Source organism: Peromyscus maniculatus, chromosome 1 (assembly GCF_049852395.1).
Source record: "Peromyscus maniculatus bairdii isolate BWxNUB_F1_BW_parent chromosome 1, HU_Pman_BW_mat_3.1, whole genome shotgun sequence".
In the NCBI taxonomy this organism is placed as follows: Eukaryota; Metazoa; Chordata; class Mammalia; order Rodentia; family Cricetidae; genus Peromyscus; species Peromyscus maniculatus.
In genome coordinates this window covers 24,421,898-24,436,665 of record NC_134852.1, presented here as the reverse complement: position 1 = coordinate 24,436,665, position 14,768 = coordinate 24,421,898, and the positions used below count along the sequence as shown (strand labels likewise).

The window sequence follows — 14,768 nt, the reverse complement described above, 5'->3', positions numbered from 1 at the left end:
GCATCCTCTGAGGCCAGGACAAAATGGCACCATTCCTGAAGTAGCCTTTACAATCCAGAAAAGGTACAGTGCCCCTTTCTTTGAAGGCAGCTGAACAGGCAGTGGACCAATGGCTTCTGGTGTGTAGTGGAACAGTAGCTGAAACAGTTATTCTTGAAAGAGTAACTAGGCTGACAGAGTCTAACCTCTCAAAGGTAGGCTGACATTTAATAAAAGAGATGAAGCCACCCACAAGTTGAGAAGAATGGACAGCTGAATTCCAAAAACATCAATGATTTCTAGAATTTAAAATCCTGAATCATGACAGGACACTAGTGGAATTCAGGTATTTCTGGTACATGGACTACTCTCACCAAATGTGAAATCGAACTATAGGCCTTGTGTACATCCTACTTCACAAATGAGTCTGTCAGATACGCCAAGCCTATAGGCTGAAGATGATGCCCCAATGCTGCGGAGAAACCTCGGGTGACTGTCCAGGCAGCTGGATGTTTCTGTTAACTCACAATTTTTTTGGAAGCGGCTGCATGCACTTCCTGCTTTATTAGGTAATATTATTTCCTTCTTGGGTCTCTGAGGGAGTTGAAGATTAGATAGTTATGTTTATAGTTAGTTGAAAATTAGGTAGTTATAGTTATAATGAGTTGAAGATTAGATAGTTATAATTAAAGATTAGATAGTTATAGTTTTCCTTGTTAAGAATTTCAGAAAAGAATCTCGGTAAAGAGGTGTAAAGTGTATAAATTTGAAAGACATTATAATATAGTTCTCTGTTAGTAATATAACTTAGGCTAGAAAGTGAATCAGGTACATTTTAGACTTACCAAAATAGGATAGATATTGGAATATTTTCTCTGAGTTTGTCAAATGCAAATGGACTATACATTGTTTAGGTATTTATTGCTTGCATGTATTGTATATAGTTATTGTACTTATTGTATATAGTTTTTCTTATATTAGGTGTAACTTTTTCCCTTTTATTAGAGTAATAAGGGGAAATGTGATATCTTAATTGTGCTGAAATGTGATTTTATTTCTAAGTTAATAAATAAAGTTTGACTGGAGATCAGAGGTCCTCTCAAGCCAGGTACAGCAATCAGGCAGTTGTAGCCCACACCCTTAATCTGATTACATGGCAGGCAGAGACTCTGTGTGGTCAAGGACACAGCCACACATGATGACATGAACCTTTAATCCCAGTACCAACCATAGATACCAGGAGGCCTGTATAGACAGCCAGTGACGAGGAAGTCATGTGGCTGGGCTTAGAGCCAATGAGAAAGCAGAACAGGAAATCAATAAAAACACAAGTCAGACATCAGAAGGTCTCTCTCTTGGGGGAAGTTACTGCTATTGGTAAGCTAGAGCTAGGTGGCTCTTGCTCTGATCTCTTTGGCTTTAACTCTGTATTTGGCTCAGTGTTTCTTATTTAATAAGACTGTTTATAAATTTGTCTACAGATGTTATGCAAATTATAATGATAATACTTTCCCCAAGTGCCATGGATTACATAGGAAAACCCCAGTATCATGTATGAGAAACCCTCTCTCACATCATTGGTCAGGGTACTCCAAGCAACCGCCAAACAATGATAAGTATTGTGTCCCTTGATTGTCTCACAGAACTTAAAGATAGAATTATGTTATAGAAAGCACAATACACTTCAGACACAGGAAATGAAGGAATTTAAAAATTGACCTGGAACCTCTTCTCCGAGGAGTGGCTTTCATAAAGTGAAAACCTGCCAAGGGAGAAGAGCAATAACTGGGCTTATCCAGGTGTGATATCAGTGAGCAACAAAAATAAATTAAGTGGCAAGACATCCACAATGGTGCAATAATGGAACTTTCATCTAGGAGGTTTCAAGGGCTGTCTAATTGGACGTAAGGCATACTCAACAAGAGGGAAGCCATGTCTGGTACTGTAAACATAACAACTACTTGGGCCTGGAGAAGGCATAGATCCAAGAGGTGAACCTGCTACTCTCAGTTTCAGAATCCAGTATACTTTCTAGCTGTTCTCTCTCTCTTTCTTTCTCTCTCTCTCTCTCTCTCTCTCTCTCTCTCTCTCTCTCTCTCTCTCTCAACAGGGTTTCTCTGTATAGCTTTGCAACTTTCCTGGAACTCACTCTGTAGCCCAGGCTGACCTTGAACACTCAGAGATCCACCTGGCTCTGCCTCCCAAGTGCTGGGATTAAAGGCATGTGCCACCAGTGTCCAGCTTAGCTGTTTTCTTAATACCTATCTTTTACACCCAGATAAATATAGTTCTCACCTTCATCAAAGAAGCTTCTTTTTACAATATATGGAGACTATCACAAATCCCACAATTGATCAAAATGCAGAGAATAATTGACTGTAAGGGGCCTAACCCCAACTGATACATCTGCAATGAATCTATTCAAGCTAAGGCTTGGAAAAAAATCACTGAAGAGGGGACAGAAAGCCCCCAGAGTCCCAGAATCCCTATTGATGGGAAATATCCATTGGTTGTGACAGGGAAATATGCCTATGACCTCTCAATAGTACATTTATCCAAATGAACCAGCATAATTACACCAGTTGGTACACACATAGGACAGAGGAACTTCTACATGGTCTTACCCCAAGATGGAGGAATACAGCAGTCCAATGGCTGCTGAAAGAGGGAGAACCAGGAGCCTCAGGGTGAGAAATTCCATATTGGTTGTCCCAAGTGCTCAACTCAGGATTCATTCACATACAAATGGAACTAAAAGGACTCAGTTAGGTTATATGTACATGTGATCATATACACATACACATACAGAAACTGAAAATTAGAGACCATAAATATGGGAAAGGGGGAGGTATTGGAGTGGGAGAGGGAGGGTGGGAGTCATATAGTGTAGCTAAGTAACTATGAGTTTCTCAAAAACAACCACTACTTTAAAATAAGAATTGCATGTGGTAACATTTTGTTTGATCTCTAACTTTTCTGCACATTTGAAACCATTTTGAAGGATGAACTGTGTTAGAAAACATTTTAAATGAACCCCCAATTCAATCTCCTAGTATTTGTTATTGAGTTTCTCATTTGGGGTCATGAACTCAGACTCACAAATGCTGCAGAATGATATTTGAATGAGTTCACAATTGCTTAATCCAACAACCTTTGACTGGTTGTTACAATATTTGTTTCTTCATATCAGCTAGTTATAGAATGAACTGTGGAGTGTTAATTATTTCTTTTGACTGTACTATAAATTTTACCTCTCAAAATTTTCTACAAGCTAATGCTGGAATCCTAACAGCAATCACAAAGAGCTCTTTGCCATGTCAGACTACCTTTGGTTTGAAGAAATACCTTTCCCTGTTATAGGGTATAAAAAAGAAATACTTGAAGCAATTCATGATAAATTTGTGATCAGAGATGAAGACACAGTCATACTGACTCACCCTAAATCAGGTAAGGACTGTTAGTGAGGATGATCCTGAAGTGTATGAGGAAGGTTAGGTCTTTGATCCTCATTCATTTGAGCAGTGTTCCTGGGTGAACACTTTATATCTGATGTTTAAAATGTTTTGTGGGCCAATTCCAGAGAGGCTAGCTAACAGGGAAAGACCCTAGGAGGGACACATGGATGACCCTGTGAAGGAGAAGTGGGTGAGATCTACATGAGTGGACTGTGTGTGTGTGGGAGGGTGGCAGAGGGTGAGGAGTGGGGGATGAGAACATAGGGAAATGGGAAGGTCAAGTTGGATCAGGGACAGAATGGGAGGGCAGGAAGGAAGATACCATGATAGATGAGGACATCATGGGAATAGGAAGAGACAGGGTGCTGGGGAGGCTCTCAGAAATCCACAAGGTTAACCCCACCTTGGTCTGCTGGCAGTGGTCCAGAGGGTACCTGGACTGGTCTACTCTGGTGACCAGCCTAGCAAATAACCTAGCTGTCATCATAGAGCCTTTGTCCAGTGACTGATGGAGGCAGATATAGAGAGCCATGGCCAGGCACCAGGCTGAGCTCAGGGAATCCAATTGATGAGAGAGAGGAGAGATACTGCAGGCAAGGGACGTTGAGATCATGATGGGAGGACGTGCAGAGATGACCGGTGGCTGTGGAGCCCCCATGGGACTGGAATAACTCCTCTGGATATGGAAGACAGTTGTTTGGCCCAAACTGTTTGGGCGGCACCCAGGCAGGGGTAAGGGATCTGTCCCTGGTGCATGGGCAGGCTTCTGGAACCCGGTGCCTGTGGTGTGACACCTTGCACAGCCTTAGTGAAGTGGGAAGGGGCTTGGACCTGCCTAGGCTCAGTGTGCTGGGCTCTGCTGACTTTCCATGGGAGACCTCGATTTGGGGATGTGGGGATGCAGGGTGGCTTGGGAAAGAGGGCTGAGGTGTGGGAGGAGGCAGGAGGGGGGATCACCAGATAGTATGTGGAGTGAGTAGAAAATTTCTTTTTTTTTTTTTTTTTTTTTTTTTTTTTTTTTTTTTTTTGGTTTTTCGAGACAGGGTTTCTCTGTGTAGCTTTGTGCCGTTCCTGGAGCTCACTTGGTAGCCCAGGCTGGCCTCGAACTCACAGAGATCCGCCTGGCTCTGCCTCCCGAGTGCTGGGATTAAAGGCGTGCGCCACCAACGCCCGGCTAAAATTTCTTAATAAAGAAAAACGAAAGAAAAAAATTAAAAAAAGAAAATTTCTTAATAAAGAAAAATAAAAAAATAAAGACATTTAAACCTCAAAAAATGTTTTGTGGGCATGGAGAGCTGTGTGTGAGTGCATTTTCACTCAGAGAAAGACTTCCAGCCTGATCTGTGTGGGCAGAGGATTGGTCAAGTCGTGAGAGCAATGTTAGTGGATCCTAAAGCAGACTCTGGCATTGTTCTGTCTCTGTGTGGAGGAGAGTGGAAGAGGGAAATCATGAAAATAAACACAAGAAATAGTACCAAGATATAAAGGCATGGATGTAAGAATATGTGGAGGAATGGACAATGTCAGGTAGAATTACCGTGGACCTTGTCCAGGTAGGGGAAAGAGCCTCAAAACTCATGGAAACAAAAAGAGGCATCATGGGTTTTGGGGGATACTGTGGACCACCCCAGTCAGATATGGGATCCCTGGCATGAGGTTCCTCAGTGACTAGGTGGGTAATGATTTGGGGGTGACAAACAGAAACAAACACAGAGGCAGTTTGAATCTGAGTGTATTATGCAACTTTCAAGCAAGGATTTTTTATACATAGTAAAACAAGTATTAAAATTCTTAAAAGACGTGTTTAGTGAAGCAATCATGGATTGGACAGATAACATCATTGTCATTTGGCAGAGTAAATCATGAAATCATCCAACGCTAATGGTAAATTTCCAAGAACAGGTTAATAAATTTTTATGGACAGTTGTTTAATAACTAGTATCTAGTTTTTGTAAATCTTCAAGATGTAAATTTAAACTATTAATTCTTTTTTTGTTTAAGGCTTTCTATATCATATATCTAAGCCCATTTTGATGACACATATGCAGCCATATGAAATTTTACTGATAGGAAAGTTTTTATTATAATACTATTTTATAATTTTGTAAATGATTTGCTAAGTAAAGCACTGTTTTTTTTTCCCAGAGATAAGATCATGGCTAGTGACCCCATCTCAAGGGATTGTTTCTCCTCCATATTTCTTCCTTAAAATATCAGCCTAGGTATCAGGAACATCTTATAAATACGTAAATATGAAAAGAGAATAGAAGAAGATAAAACAGATAGATTGCCATGAGAACTACGGCTTAATATTTTGTTCTGGCCAAGAGTTCCACAACTGGATCCAGGAGTCCTCCTTCTTTTGAAGTTTTTGCCGCAATCTGTGGAGCCTGTCACACAGATTCTACTGGAGTTGGTGTGGCAGGGGGAGGGGTGTTTGCTGGGTGGCAAAAGCACTGAACATTGGGTAATTCTTAGATTGTTGACATCGAAAGTGCAATAACATGGAAAAGTCAAGGTCAGGGGAATGCATGAAAAAGATTCAGGTAATAGTCCAGAGACAAAAGCTAGAGAAATATCCATTGACCAAGAAGCATGTAAACACAAATACAAGTGTGTGTGGCAAATAGACACAAGGGGATTTGTTCACCTTAAAGAGAAGCAGTACTCATATACACACTGCAGCATGACAGCATTGTATTAAATGACAAGAGCCAGGCTCAAGGACAGATTTCATGACTGCATCCATGTGAATATCTGGGATAGTCATATTCACTTCATCAGACTGTAGAATGATGATGGCCCAGGACTGGAGGTGATGTTCAGTAGACAGGTGGAGTTTGTTAAATATAGTCTCAGTTTTTCCAGGTCAAGCATTGGGAATGCGCCAGATGAATATATTTTGGACCCTATATACATTGTGAACACACAGGTCTGTGTGCTTGGAAACAGTTACACTGTAAATTGTGTGGTTGTATATTCTACTTGAGGCTTTTCTGCAAGTACTGTTGAAATAGTGACCACCACTTTTCCTTCTTCAGGAACTAATTGGCTGACCGAGATTGTCTGCTTGATTCAGACCAAGGGGAAACATGAGTGGGTCCAATCTGTGCCTACCTGGGAACACTCACCCTGGATAGAGTCTGAAGATGGATATCAAACATTAATCAATAAGGAAGGACCACGCCTCATCACTTCCCACCTTTCCATCCATCTTTTCCCCAAGTCTTTCTTCAGTTCCAAGGCCAAGGTCCAGTGTTTGACAAATCTTTTACAAAATGGTCTTTGAACTTATGCTACCATAACAGGCTCTGGAGTTGTTGATGATATGCACTCTGATGGTGTAGGTTGGGAGAGGGAAGCTGGGATTCTCATGCACTAGGTGATGCTGTTGTGTCCCCTCCTCAGACTACATCAGAGTACCAGGATGTCAAGCACCACACAGTGATCCTGGGCAGATATACAAGAGAATATGAAATATCAACTAGAGCATTCAAGAACTACACATACAGGTCAAATTTTAGTGTACAGTGTATATTACTGTTTTCTTGTCATAACAGTCAATTAGTTAATTCCAATTCTACACATAGCCCATGCCCTGTGGTAAATCACTCAAGGCAGAGTTGCTCATAGGGGAAGCAGCCTGACCAGGCATCAGTGCTCTAGTCATGGAGATTGCTCAGCAGTCATGGCTCATCTGTACCCACCATGTCCTGCTGTGTATAGCTGTCCATTGAGATCAGTAGCCACAGGAGTCACCCATGTCACTGATGGAGGATCTCCATAAGAGATCAGAGATATCCAGGTTCTCACTTATCATAGCTTCTTGTTAGTAAGAAAGTTTTCTGGAAGTCCCTCCACCATGGAACCTAAAAATATTTTATGCTTAAACTACAAAGACAAACTTTGAAAAATAATTTCTCTTGAAAATATCACAATGAAGTTGGGACCATTCACTTTTATGCGAGTATCTTATCTGGATTTGGCAAACCCTTGGCTGGAGAAATTAATGCCTAAAGAGATGGATTCTAGAATAATGTCTCAAAGAACATTGGTACAAAATATAAATTTTATTTTATTAATAATTATTTTTAACTTATTTCTTTTATTTTTGAGATTATAATATAATTACCTATATCATCACCCCTTCCTCTTCTTATCTTCAAGCCCACCCATATACCCCTGCTTTCTCTCTTTCAAATATTTGGTCTCTCTTTTCATGAATTGTTGTTATATCTGTTATGTATCTGCATATTCCTAAATACTTAAGTATAACCTGCTCCATTTATACAATGTTACTTGTAACTCTGTTTTCAGGGGTGAGCATTTGTTATTGGTAACCAATTGTTATGCATTTCCCAGAGTAGGTCGATTTCTCCCACTCTCAGCCTTTCTTAGTTGCCTGTACATCTTTGTGTTCACCATTGTGCAATGACACATTAGCTTTAAGTGCTGCATCATGATTATTTTGAGAGGTTGTATTTGGTAGTTAGAGTTACAGAAATCAATTTGTCATTTTGCAGATAGATTTAGCACAGTACTCATCACTCTGAATATGTAAGATGTTCTTTTCCATTGGATGGATGGTCTTTCACAGTGTTAAGTTATTGATCTTTACAACTATTGAATCAGTCTTGGTTTGTTGTTGTTGTTTTGTTTTTTACAATAATTGTGACCTCATTCATTTTGCTGTTATATTTTTGTAAATCAAATGAAATTATAAAAGAGGTTTCTGACTATAGATATTTTACACTTATGTATATATTTTGTCCAAAAAAGTAATAAATGTTTTTAGATTTTGTATATTTGATTGATATTTCATATAAATTGTGCCAGTTAACAGGTTTGGAATGACTATATTAACCTTCACTTATATTTTCCTATTTAAGGTGATCTATCTCATCAGAAATCCCAGAGATGTTCTTGTGTCTGGCTATTTTTTTCTGGCATAAGACACACATTGTTAAGAATCCAGAGTCACATGGAGCTTATTTTGAATGGTTCTTCAAAGTAAATAATGAGTGTCTTTTTAAATATGGAAGCTGGGGCAGGCCCAGAGACATTAAAGACAAGGTGAGAAATAGCTTAGAATGGCTTTGAATTCTCTATATAGCCAGGGAAGACCTTGAAGCTCTAATCATCCTCCATCACCTCTTGAATTCTAAGACTACAAGCATGTACTACTATGCTCTGTTTATTTAATGCTGGGGCTCAAACCCACAATGTCATGTATGTTATCTAACTTGGCTACATTCTTAGTCTTTAGTATATTCTGTAGTCTTCTCTTAGTTTCATCTGTAGAGACCCACAAAGGTTTATTAGTGAGATCTGAGCTTGCTTTATCCAGCAGGGGTTCATTAGAGGATTGCTTGACCATGTGTGATTGGGAGAATCTGCACTTGGCTGTTCTAGAGGGAGTTTTTTGCTCCATCCTTTGGCATTCCTATAAAAGACCCTTTAGAAGAGACAGAAGGAGCCAATGCACAATGATCTAGGCCCTCCCAAGGCTATCCTGTGTTTCTATCCATTTCTCTCCCCTCTATCCTTTTATCTAAATATTTCTCACTCTTCCCTCCTCAAGAGTACCCTGGGGAAAATGGGATTGGGCCTCCCACAGAGAAATGGGTAGTCGCTCCACAGATGGCACCAAGAACAGGGAACAGGGACTTGGCAAAAGGAGGGTTGGGGGACTCACAGAAAGCAGTTGGGCATGCCTTCTTTTGTAGTATAATGAAGGTGGGGGTAATCCATTTTTAGGATTATAGATATAGTGAGAGGGCTGAAAGAAATAAAGAAGTGAAAAGTTAGGCTGCAGTGATTATCTCTATCTAGATTTCTTTCTTTTTTCTCTCTTAATATCTACATAAAAAAATTAAGGAAAAGATATAAGGTAGAAAATAGGAATATAGTGTAAGAAAAATCTTATGGTAAGGTAAAATATAGGAATATAGTATAGAAAAACTTAGGATAAGATAAGCAACAAGTCAAAGAAGCTATGTCCTTGATTTTCCAAATATGGGACTATGAATACAAACTCCTGGGGAAGAATTGGAGACATGAAAAATCACCTTGAGTGAAATGGGCAGAAAAAGATTCCTATGGAAGCTTTGGCCTGTGGATAACTTAGCTTTAAGGCTTGAGTGGCAGGGAAAATTTTTTTCTGAGGCAGACAAGGGAAGAACTAGGAGACTTAAAAAAGCATAGTAATCTCTCTCTCAAAAACTGGAAGCTTTTCATGTCTTTCCTTCTCAGATCTCTTTTTTTCCTATAAAGGCAAAAATTAGATTCACCTGGGAAGAACATCTATCAGAATGGGGAAGTCTCCTATAATTGCCCTAGAAAAAACACCTCTTGGAACACTGCAAACCCTTTCTGCTAGTCCTGTCTCCCCTTCAAGCCAGTATTAAAAAAGCAGCTAGAGGCAGAGCGTTCCCAGAGGCACAGAAGAGGTGCAGCTGTTGTGGGATGCTTGTTGGGCCCAGCTGCAAGAGAAGAGTGTGGCACTCTTAGTGTAGGTCCTGAGCAGCAGCAGTGGCATCAGGAAATCTGCATCCTGGGGGAGGGGACAAGCAGGGACAAAAGAGATCTATTGGGGAAAAATCTTTCTGTAAAGGCTTTTATTTAAAGTACTTTCATTTTCTTTCACTGACCCAGTAAGGTGGGAGAAGCACCGATCCATAAGTGCGCATGGGTGGGGGGAGGCCACTCCAGGGACAGTGTCAGGTTAAAGAAGTACACCTGTCAATGCCAGCTCAGAGTGAACAAAAGTCTCCCGTGGCAAAAAAGCAAAATATTGATTTCAGTACAAACACAGATTGTGTAAACAAGAACCGGGAGTGCAGTGGCTAACATTGGTTGCAGCTGGACCTGAAAGGCAGCCTGAGAAATGTAGTTTGTAACAACATGATTCTATAGAGAAAGGCAGCTTGGGAAATGTAATTTGTGAAAGCAAGGTGGCATAGGCAAGCAGGCCTGGAGAAAAGGCAGATAGACTGGGACAAATCTTTCAAATACTGCCCCCAAAACTCTGCTTTTTCAGCTCAAAACATTGCTTTCCCCCCAAGCACTGCTAGAAAATAGCTTTGCTTCCCCAAAATTAGAAACAGGTGATGCCTGTCAGGAGGCAATTAAGATGCTAATGACACTTCTTAAGTCATTTTGAAACCCTTAAGAAAGCAAGAGAAAGTGGTCAATACACTGGGAAATTGCTTTATATATGGAAAAAACCTACAGGCAGATAAAGAAAAAAAAACTTGGATTGTGCTTGAAATGCAAGAGAGAAACACTGGCATCATGGTAAATTTAATTTTAAAAGCAGCTTCAAAATTAAGAAGTGGGAAAATTGTACCATCAATTACCAAATGAAGCTTGGTGGTGGCCTGAGTTTGGTGAGGTGTGTAGAACAAAGAAATGTCAGCTCTAATAATACCATAGCTGCTGATGTTTCTCCAGAAAAGCTGAAATGAAATGGAACCTGGAGCCATACTGCTTCTGTTTCAATGCAGGATCCTTTAAGAAAGATGGTTCCTATTAACTGAGCAGGAAGTTTTTTCCAAGAGCTTTACAGTAGCTCAGTATGGTAATTACTTGTGATTTATGAATACTCTGTATTGTTGAAAGAAAATATGATAGTTCAGTTAAGAGATCTCTTCTAGATGTTTGCTAACATTTGTAAAGTAGTCCTATAGAGTTTCCTTTTGAATGTAAATTTGTAAAAAGTGTAAATATGTATAGTGATAATAGTTCTGTTAAGAGATTCTTTCTAGATGTGTACTAAAGTTTGTAAAGTAGTTCTATAGAGTTTGCTTTTGAATGTAAGTTAATTCTGTTAACAGATTCTTCTAGATATATGCTAAAGTTTGTAAAATATTTCTATAGAGTTTTTGTTTGAATATAAGTTTGTAAAAAGTATAAATAAGTATAGTGATATTCATGTTAGCTGTAAATATGTATAGTGATGAGATTTTTTTCTAGATGTGTGCTAAAGTTTGTAAAATAGTTCTATAGTTTCCTTTTGAATATGTTTGTAAAAAGTATAAGTATGTAGAGTGATATTCATGCAAATTGTAAATATGTTGAACATAAGTTTGTAAAATGTGCAAATGGAGTTTCCTTTTGAATATAAATTTTTTAAAATGTGTAAGTACATATAGTAATATTCATGCTACTTGTAAATATGTAAAAAGTGTAAATGTTGACTGTAAAGTTGTAAAAAGTGTAAATATATACTAGAATTGTTTTTATTATTTCATCAATATCTGTCTAACCTGGAAAAATTAGGTAACAATTTTTAAAGGTCAACCAAATCAATCACATTAGAAGCATGTTGAAGTTTTTTTTTTTTTTTTTTTCACTTATAAACTGTATGGCCGTAGCAGGCTTCTTGCTAACTGTTCTTATATCTTAAATTAACCCATTTTTATAAATCTATACCTTGCCACGTGGCTGGTGGCTTACCAGAGTCTTTACATGCTGCTTGTCCTGGCGGTGGCTGCAGTGTCTCCCCCATCAGCCTTCCACTTCCCAGAATTCTCCTCTCTCCTTGTCCCACCTACTTCCCGCCTGGCCACCTACTTCCTGCCTGGTCACTGGCCATCAGTGTTTTATTTATATAGAATGATATCCACAGCATTTTCCCTTTTTTTCTTTTTTTTAAAAGTAAGGTTTTAACTTTAACATGGTAAAATTACATATAACAAAACAATTATCGAGCAAGAATTACAGTTACAATATTAAAGAAGATGTCCTAGCTATCTTATATTTGTGAATTTAAGGTTTTATATCTAACTTATCTTTTATCATAACTGAGGAAATTACAACTATCTAGTTTTCAACCACATCAGAGACCTGAGAAGGAACATAATGGTACCTGAGAAATGGTAGATGGATGCAAGCAACTTTTGGGAATCTTGCAAAAGTAGACCAAGACAGCTGGCAGCCTGGACAGTCACCTAATGTTTTTCAGCATTGTTGGTGCATTTAAATTGGCTACAGGCCTATAGAGTATCTGACAGACCATTTTCAGAAGCAGGATTTCTGAAGGACCATCTTACCCTGTCTTGGCAGAGTATAGTGGTCACTTTCCTTGTGTCCCACTTGTCCAGAAAGGACAGCATTGCATTTGTACTGTCAGCCATCAAGGCAAGGGCAGTTCTTTGCCCAGTAGGCCATTTTGTGCCAAAAAGACAAACTTTCAAATGGAAATGTCTTAGAAGCCCAACATTCTCTCGGGATCAATTGGTGCAGCCAGGAGCAATTGTGTCTCACGTCAACAGAATTTTAAGTTATTTAAATGCCATATTCTCTAGGTCTATGAAGTGTTTGAAGATTACCTATCTATCTGAAATATATCTATGTATACCTAGAAGACTTAACTAACATGGCTACAGATATGATTATCATAGATGACTAATTATTAATCTATTTTTTAATTATCCATTACAATTTTAAATGAGTTACATAAACATAATACCTCAAACAAGAATAGAAATATATATATACAGTATAACAAAATTAACTTCAAGTTTGTATCAATAAACTAAAATTTATACCAATGTAAAACATTTTAAGCATAAACTAAAATCTATACCAATGTAAAACATTTTAAACAGGTTGTTCTTTAAAAGTAGGTTCATTAATCTACCCTTTTATCTTGTCATCTCCATATCCTCCTATATATCTATATTATATCCCCTTTTCTTTTTTAGAAAGAGATCACATTTATGATCAACCTGTTTTAAATAAAAATATTGGTTTTTCTCTGTCCCACACCAGAGGGCTCTTCTGATTTGGGACACAAGATTCTCTTAACCATTTTTTTTAAAAAAGCAATATGTCTATTTAGAGGGGGAGTGAGCCAATTCAACCTCTAAAGCCAGCTTGGTATATTTGGGAATTTGGGCGTAGCATCTCTTACTACTTCCTGCTGGAGGGGGGGTGCTGTATCTTATGGGGACGCAAAGAAAATTTTAGGCCTATGGGGTAGTCCGTAAGGCTGTATTGTGGGAGCCAGTTGCCTTGAAACCGCTCTGGATGTTGGATCATCTGGGCCATGGTGTCATCGGAGACCTTTCATGGGGTCTTGGCTGGTGAAACCTGATGTATCTTAATCTGGAACAAATCCACAGCCTCTGGCTTTCTGTGGAAACAAAAGCAGAACCTCTTTTCCAAAGCAACATATCCTTAAATCCAAATTTTGAAGTCAAGGTACCTTTAAAATATACATTTTGGCATAACTCAACAGCTTTTGCAATCAAATGTTTTTCTTCAGTTACAAATATCAAAGAGAACATAATCCAGATTCTCTGTGTGGTAGCCATCTTTACGTGGCTTATGTTCTATATTACCTTGAGCCTATTGCTTTAAACTGTACCATTCTAAGACTGAAACGGCGCTGTGGCTGCTGGCTCCGCCCAGTTCAGCTTCCCAACATAGCAGTGGTACATTTTCTGCCAGCTCTGGGAGTCATCAAGTCTCAGAAATAGTGGGTCTAAGCTTTTATCAAAGCAGCGTGTAGCCCAGAAACCTCTTTTTTTTTTAAATACTAGTAAAGACTAAATCTACCACACAGCTTAATGTGCCGCTGGCAGATGCCTCATTTCCGCCATACTGCTGGTCAAACGCACACGCCAGGAACCCGCCAGTGTTCAAACCTGCGTTTTGCGGCATCTAGCTGCCCGTATGAGACAAGAAGCAGGAACCTGGTTTTGGCTCTGTTTAGAATTGGTTATTAAATATTCTCAGGTTTAAGGTGGAAACTCGAGCCGTTGGGTGCCATTTGTTGCTGGAGGGCTTCTCTCCAGGTTCCCCAAGCCCCACAGTCCCACAATCCACTTATAAAATAATCACTCAGATGCTTATATCACTTATAAACTGTATGGCCGTAGCAGGCTTCTTGCTAACTGTTCTTATATCTTAAATTAACCCATTTTTATAAATCTATACCTTGCCACGTAGCTGGTGGCTTACCAGAGTCTTTACATGCTGCTTGTCCTGGCGGTGGCTGCAGTGTCTCCCCCCTCAGCCTTCCACTTCCCAGCTGAAGTTTTTATTATTCTTTTACCTTCAGATATATTTCAATACTTTTTATGATGAATCAAAATATAATTTTATGGTCTCAGTGGCCCCTGGAAAATAAGCAAAGATGTCATAATTAGGGGGAGCTTTTTTTGTCTTCTTCCTAAAAGTTTCCATTCCTCATCTATTTCTGTTTATAAAGGGGTAAGTTTTATAAGTGGCCCTACCACAGAGGGGTAGGCCTACTATAATCAAGTTAGTTTGTATAGAAATTCTACTGCTGTGATAGGAACACATGAGCTACTTAAACAGCTAAAA

General features: G+C 39.1%; 1 long non-coding RNA gene across 1 annotated transcript; it reads left to right on the top strand.

Moving 5' to 3' along the window:
• Positions 1-3,193: 3,193 nt before the first annotated feature.
• On the top strand, positions 3,194-8,237 carry LOC102906283 (uncharacterized). The gene is made up of 2 exons (XR_006068190.2): positions 3,194-3,426; positions 6,476-8,237. It is a non-coding gene; the product is annotated as an uncharacterized LOC102906283 (long non-coding RNA).
• The last annotated feature ends 6,531 nt before the right edge of the window (positions 8,238-14,768 follow it).